Source organism: Piliocolobus tephrosceles, chromosome 11 (genome assembly GCF_002776525.5).
Source record: "Piliocolobus tephrosceles isolate RC106 chromosome 11, ASM277652v3, whole genome shotgun sequence".
NCBI classification, from domain to species: domain Eukaryota; kingdom Metazoa; phylum Chordata; class Mammalia; order Primates; family Cercopithecidae; genus Piliocolobus; species Piliocolobus tephrosceles.
Window position 1 is genome coordinate 117387805 of NC_045444.1, and position 7922 is coordinate 117395726.

The following is a 7922-nucleotide window of genomic DNA, read 5'->3' on the forward strand; positions in this document are numbered from 1 at the left end:
TTTGAAGAGAAATAGGGGTTTGGACATATATTTGACATAGATGTCAAACTCAGAAAAGCTCTCCCTGGGGGTTGCCTGTCCCTATCAGAGCCTGGATCACAGAGTAGACCTACCAGTACGTGCCTGGGCTTAGGTGCTGGCAAGAGGCAATTTAACAATATATATGACTTATTCTACACCAAACCAATGGAGGAAAGATCATAATTCAACCAATGGCCCATCGTCCCAGAGGCTTAATCACAAACTGGCTTTGTACAAGACTCCGGGAAGCTGTCAAGGTCAGGGAAGCCTGAGCGTTGGACCTCAAATTGCTTACAAACTAAGCTCAAGACAAAGAAACATACAGGAAACAACTTTTGAGACTGACAAGATAAGAAATGTGCAGTGCCAGTATAAGAGGATTGACCAGCAGCCAGGAAGGTAAGGTACAGAAGCTACTGAGGCTTCCAGTAATTTCTAAAAGGGAAGTCAGAATCATAGACCTGAAAGCCATTACTCTGAGTTTTTATGATTCTGGGCCTCTGTAACTTTCCCGTGTCTTACTTTTGTTACTCAAATGTTTCCCTACAGTCTTTAGCAAAGAAAAAAAAAATACCTTGCGAAGGAGAAAAAGAATTAGTAGGGAGACAGAATCCCAGTACAAAACCACAAATACTTCTGAATGACAAAAAAAAAATAAATCACCATAAGACAGCTCCAACAACAGCCTCCAACAGTAAAGAGTCGTTACTACCATCTTTACAAGGAAAAACGCTGAACAAACTGAAAAGCAACAACTTTTCTTAGATGCTGCAGAGAATGGCAGTCAAAGCACCCACCCTAAAAACAGAAGAGACAGAGGAATGCAGAGAACCACAACTTACCTTCCAGAAGCAGAAGCCACCCTGGAGCCGGCAACTTGTAGGAGCACTTACATGGTAGCTGATAAATTGCTGGTGGCTGAGTGTTTGGACTAGCTTAAGTGTTATAAACTCCTGGGGTCCCTGTAGTAGGGAAGCTCCATATTTTCCTGGGGTTACCTCCAGGAAGGTCACCAGTTTCTCACTGTGAAGACAGGAGAAAAATCCTCAGGTTTCAGGCAAGAGGAGAGGAAAAGTAACCATTTAAAACCATGCCCAGCGGAAAAGTAACCATTTTGAAAGCCCAGAGCATTCTGTTCTCCTTAAGTGTTCTCATCAAAGGACACTGCCTTACCAGGGCCTTATCTGCCCTAGGGGAAGGGCAGTGAGATAACTTCAGCCCCCCTCTAGCCTTCCAGTCTCCATCAGGGGAGAAAAAGAGAAAGGCCATAGCAGGGACTCGACCCACTGAGATTTAATTGTAAGATTACACAATGCCTCTCCTCCCCAGTACCTTATGGTATGAGTTTGCTAGGGCTGCCATAAAATATCACACACTGGGTGGCTGAACCAACAGAGATGTATTATCTCACAGTTCTGGAGCCTGGAAGTTGTCAGGGCTATGTCCCTTCTGAAGGTGCTGGGAAGGAACCTTCCTTGCCTCCTAGTTTCTTGTGGTTGCTGGCAATTCTCAGCATTCTTTGGCTTGGAGCTGCTTCATTCCAACCTCTGCCTGTACCATCACATGGCCTTCTCTCTGGAGGAGAGTCAAAATTTGACCTCTACCTTATTAGGGCTTTCAATGGGGCCTGAGAATTAAACAGACGTAGACAGATGAACAGAAGTATACAAATGTATTTAATATAAGCTTTATGTGTCATAGGAGCCTTCATAAGAAAATTGTCTTAGTCCATTTTGTGCTATTATAACAGAATATCACAGACCAGGTAATTTATAAAGAATAGAAATTTATTTTTTGCAGTTCTGGAGCCTGGGAAGTTCAAGATCATGGCACCGGCAGGTTCATTGTCTGGTAAGGATCCAGACTCTGGGTTCAAGAGGGCGCTTTGAGTGGTGCGTCTTCCCAAGGGGATGAACGCTGGGTCCTCATGCGGTAGAAAAGCGGAGTGGGTGATGCTTTTTATAACATCATTAATTCATTCACAAGAGTGGAGTTCTCATGACTTAAACACCTCCCAACACTGTTGCACTGGGAATTATGTTTCCAATATATGAGTTTTGGGGGACAGCAGACATGAAGACCTTTCAAAAAAAGTAATCAGAGTTAAACCTTTATATACTGAGTTGGGCAAAGAATAGTAAAACTCTGAAAATATGATGAGCCAAAGGGGTTTGTGCTAGGGTGGTGATTTGGGTAGAAAAGTGACTAGGAAGACAAATGTCAGGTTAACAAAGTTTGTTTGTGTAGTTTTCTCCCAGTTTCAACTTTTTGTCCTTGATGATAAGAACGTTACTTTCCTCCTGGTATAGGGAAGACAACTTCCGTATGGAAGGTTTTATCTTCCTTCCAGGAGGATTTTACCTTCCAGGAGGGTTTTGCCTTCCAAGAGGGTTTTATCTCCTGCTTTTAGGAAAAACAAAAAAAAAAAGGAGGGCCAGAGTAACCTCTTGAACCTGCTATTTAAGTGCCTTTAATGCAAAATAATCCCTGCATCAAAATGACACATTTTGGGGTGAAATGCTCTGAATTCCTTCACCTCTGTGTCTTTGTGTCTATGTATCCTCCCCTATTTTTATAAGACCATGTCATTGGATTTAAAGACAGCTCTAATCCAGCAAGACCTCATCTTAATTTCACTACTTCCATCTGCAAAAACCCTATTTCCAAATAGACTCATATTCTGAGTCTCCAGGTGAACAGGAATTTGTGGGGGGGACATTCACCCCACATCAACAGGCTCCAGTATAATAAAAGTAGACTATAACTGAAAGAGTTATTTAAGACAGAGTTCTTGGCTAGGCACAATGACTCATGCCTGTAACCCCAGCTCTTTGGGAGGCTGAGGCGGGTGGATCACTTGAGGTCAAGCATTCAAGACCAGCCTGACGAACATGGTGAAACCCTGTCTCTCCTAAAAATACAAAAGTTAGGCAGATGTGTTGGTGGGCGCCTGTAATCCCACCTACTCAGGAAGTTGAAGCAGGAGAACTGCTTGACCCTGAGAGATGGAGGTTGCAGTAAGCCAAGATGGCGCCACTGCGCTCCAGCCTGGGCAACGAGAGCAAAATTCCATCTCAAAAAAAAAAGAAAAAATAATTCTTAGGGAAACCCAAAACAATACAAGGGAAAACAAAACAAACAAAAACACCTGAAACTAGAGGAAACTAAAGTTTCTGGCACCTACAGCTATAGGAAACACTAAACATGGCCCAGCTCCTAGTCAGATTAACATAAAACCTCACACTATAAATCCAATTTACCTCGGGTCCTACTGTCATATAAATCATGTCCAGCTTTCAACCAAAAATCACAAAACATACTAAAAGGCAGTTAAAAACTGTCAACCTCCAGCTAGCACAGGACGCATCTGACATAATATCACATGACTGCTACTATGGAAGTCACTGTCCTTTAGCTGTATTCTAATTATATAAGGAAATAATTAAAACCCAAACCATGTACTGCTTTATACAGCTAAGGCAATATCCCGAATCATACCAGATGCGTTACTAGCAATATAATGTTACAGTCCTGACTACATATAAGTAAGTATTAAGAGATAAACCCAATTCAGATAACACAAAAGGGAGAGAAGTTCTGTAGATGGTAAAATGCTCAGGTTATTGTTAGTGTGTGTAATGGTTAAATTTTATGTCAACTTGGCTAGGCTATAATGCCCAGTTGTTTGGTCAAACATTAGTCTAACTGTTGCTGTGGAGGTATTTTGTACATATGATTAACATCTACAGTCAGTTAACTTTAAGTAAAGGATATTACCCTCAAGAATGTGGGAAAGGCTCATCCAATCTACCAAAGGCCTTAGCAAAAGCTGAGGTTTCCTGGAGAAGAAGAAATTCTGCCTCAAGACTGTAACACAGAAATCTTGCCTGAGTTTCCAGCCTGCCAGCCTGTCCTACAGATTTCAGACTTACCACCTCCCATGATCTCATGAACAAATTCCCTAAAATAAATTTATTTAATGAATATATAAAAAAAAACTGTCAACCTAAATAACAGAGACAGGCTCTCTAAAAGGAAAAGATATTTATTTAGGAATAGAGCATTGCAATGGGAATGCATGTGCCACAGTAAACTGCATACACAAGGAGGAAGAATGAGGAGGATTATATGATTGTTTTGAAATGATTATCATTGGCTACAAGGGTCAGTAACAAAGGTGACACCCATCCAAGGTTGAACATGCAGCTTTACTGCGCAGATTTCCTTGCAGAAGTGTTTTTTTGTGTAAGGTTACAATGGCTTTTGTGCAAGGCTTTGGTTTTTACAGAGTCTTTTGTGACACTTTTGTTATCACGCCAGTCACACAAAGACAAGTACTGTAAAAAAAAATGTCCTAGAGTAGTCAAATTCACAGAGATGAGAAGTATAATTAGTTTTTGTTTCATGGATATAGAATTTCAGTTTTACAAGATGAAAGAGTTCTGAGGAGCTCTAGTATGAATTGGTTTCCAAAATGAACTCATCATGGATGGTGGTGACGGATGCACAACCACATGACTGCCACTGAACGATACACTTCAAAATAGTTAAGATGGTCATTTTTACATTGTTTATATTTCACCACAGTAAGTATGTTTAACTTTTAAAAAGTAAATAAATGAGAGAAGTATTGGGATGCATCATACCATACAAACTCTAATCAAAGAAAGGTGGGGCAACCCATAAATAAATAGATAGAGCAGCCTTCAGAACAAGGAAAATTATAAGGGAAAAAGAAGAACATTACATAGTGATAGAGGGATCAATTCTCCAAGAAAATAGAATAATACTTAACATATATGTACATAACAATGTCAAAATATGTAAGGCAAAAATTAGTAGAATTGCAAGGCAAATTAAAATATCCATTCTTATAGTTAGAGACCTCAACATAAGGTATCAGTAGCTGACAGATCCAATAAAGATATAACTGAACTGAACAGCAGCATCAATCAACAGGACACAATAGACATTTATAAACTAATTCATCCAACAACAGTAGAATACACATTCTTCTCATGCTTACCAGAAATATTCACCATGATAGACCACATTCTGTGCCATATATGGAACATAAACATGTTTAAAAGAATTGAAGATGCAAAAATTCTCAATGAAATATTAACAAATCATTCAATAATATCAGATTTGTCCAACACTGAGATTTATTTCAAGTATGCAAATCTGACTCACATTCTGAAATCAGTTTACGTAATCCATCACATCAACAGGCTCATAAAGAAAAGTCATATGATCACATCAATAAATGCAGAAAAAGCATTTGACAAAATTCAATACCCATTCATGACAAAAAAATACAGCCCCAAATCCTCAGCAAACTAGGAATAGAGAAGAACTCCCTCAACCTGACAAGGAAGAGCTACAAAAAAAACCCTACATTTAACATTAAACTTACTGGTGTAAAACTAGATGTTTTACTGTAAAATCATGAACAAGTCAAGGATGTTCTCTCTCACCAGTCCTTTCTATATCACACTGGAATTCCTACCTAATACACTGCATCGTCAGGCAGTTTCATTGTGTGACTATCATAGGGTTCCTACAATGGCGTAGCCTACTGCACACCTGGGCTATACGGGTTAGCCTGTTTCTGCTAGGCCACAAGCCTGGACAGCATGTTTCTGCACTGAATACTGTAAGCAATCACAACAGAATGGTAAGTATTTGTGTATCTAAACATAGAAAAATACCGTTCAAAATACTGTAGGAAAAATAAAAATATGGTCCACCTGTATAAGGCGCTTACCATGAATGGAGCAGGCAGGACTGGAGGTTGCTCTGGGTGAGTCAGTGAGTGGATGGTGAGTGAATGGGAAGGCCTGGGACATTACTGACCACTGCTGTAGACTTTATAAACACTGTACATTTAGGCTACATCACATTTATGAAAAATTTGTTCTTTCCCCAAGAATAACATAACCTTAGCTTACTGTACTTTTTTTTACTTTACAAACTTTTCAATTTTTAAAAACGTTTGGACTTTTTTGTAATAATATTTAGCATAAAACACCAACACATAGAGCTGCACAAAGCATGTTCTTTGTACCCTTATTCTATGAGCTTTTTCTCTTTTTTTCTTTTTCTTTCCCTTTTTTTTTTTTTTTTTTTTTTTTTGTTCGTTTTTTGTTTTTTGAAACGGAGTCTCCCCTTGTCACCCAGGCTGGAGTGCAATGGTATGTCTTGGCTCACTGCAACCTCCACCTCCCGGATTCATTCTCCTGCCTCAGTCCCCCAAGTAGCTGAGATTACAGGCGCACACCACCATGCCCAGCTAATTTTTGTATTTTTAGTAGAGATGGAGTTTCACCATGTTGGCCAGGTTGGTCTCAAACTCCTGACCTCAGGTGATCTGACTGCCTCAGCCTCCCAAAGTGCTGGGATTACAGGCATAAGCCACCACACCTGGCTAAAAATAAAGTCTTTCTATAAAGCCACCATAAGCAAAGTCAAAAGATAAATGCCAAACTGAAAGAAAAAAAAAAAAACTTCTCTCCACTCATATACAAGCAAATCAGTGAGAAAATGCTAACAACCCAATAGAAAATGGGGAAAGGAGGAGATGAACAGACAGTTCACAGTAAAGGAAAAACAATGATTTTTAAACAATAGAAAATTTTTCTTTTTTTATTTTTTTTTTTTTTTTTTTTTTTTTTTTATTTTGAGACGGAGTCTTGCTCTGTCGCCCAGACTGGAGTGCAGTGGCCGGACCTCAGCTCACTGCAAGCTCCGCCTCCCGGGTTTTAGGCCATTCTCCTGCCTCAGCCTCCGGAGTAGCTGGGACTACAGGCGCCCGCCATCTCGCCCGGCTAGTTTTTTGTACTTTTTTAGTAGAGACGGGGTTTCACCGTGTTAGCCAGGATGGTCTCGATCTCCTGACCTCGTGATCCACCTGTCTCGGCCTCCCAAAGTGCTGGGATTACAGGCTTGAGCCACCGCGCCCGGCAACAATAGAAAATTTTTCAACCAATGTCACTCTTTATTTATTTAGACAGGGTCTTGCTCTGTCGCCCATGCTGAAGTACCATCATAGCTCACTGCAGTCTCTACCTCTTAAGAGGCTCAGGTGATTCTCCTGCCTCAGCCTCCTGAGTTGCTGGGGCTGAAAGTGAGTGCCCTCATGCCCAGCAAATTTTTGTGTATTTTGTAGACACAGGGTTTCACCATTTTGCCCAGGCTGATCTCAAACTCCTGAGCTCAAGCGATCTGCCTGCCTTGGCCTTCCAAAGTGTTACGATTAAAAGCATCAGACACCACGTCCGGCCTCAATGTCACTCTTAATAAGAAACATGCAGGATTAAAAGTACACTGAGGTACCAGTTTCCTCTTATCAGATTGGCACCCATTCAAAAGCTTGATAGCACACGATGTGAGTAAGGTGGGAAATGGTACTCTCAAGCATCATCAGTAGAAATGTAAATGGGTACAATTCTAGTGGGGGAAATTTTGGTAATATTAATCAAGATTACAGCTGTGCAGGCCCTTTGAACCTACAGTTCTACACAAAGAATGTATCCTGGAGATATACTCACGTGTGGAATGACAAATCCACAGTTATTTACTGCAACATTGTTGATCACAAAAAGAGCAGAAACCACTCAAATGTCCATCATTAAGACATTGGTTAAAAAACCATGGGACAGCCAAGTAACGGAATACCATACAGCTGTAAGCAAGAAAAAGGAACTGCTTTATGAGCAGGTGTAGCACAAGCTCCAAAATACATTGTGGAAAAAAAGCACAGAGAAATGTGTATGGTACACTATCGTTTATGAAAAGAAAGAGAAAAAGAAAGGAAGGAAGGAAGGAAGGAAGGAAGGAAGGAAGGAAGGAAGGAAGAAAGAAAGAAAGAAAGAAAGAAAGAAAGAAAGAAAGAAAGAAAG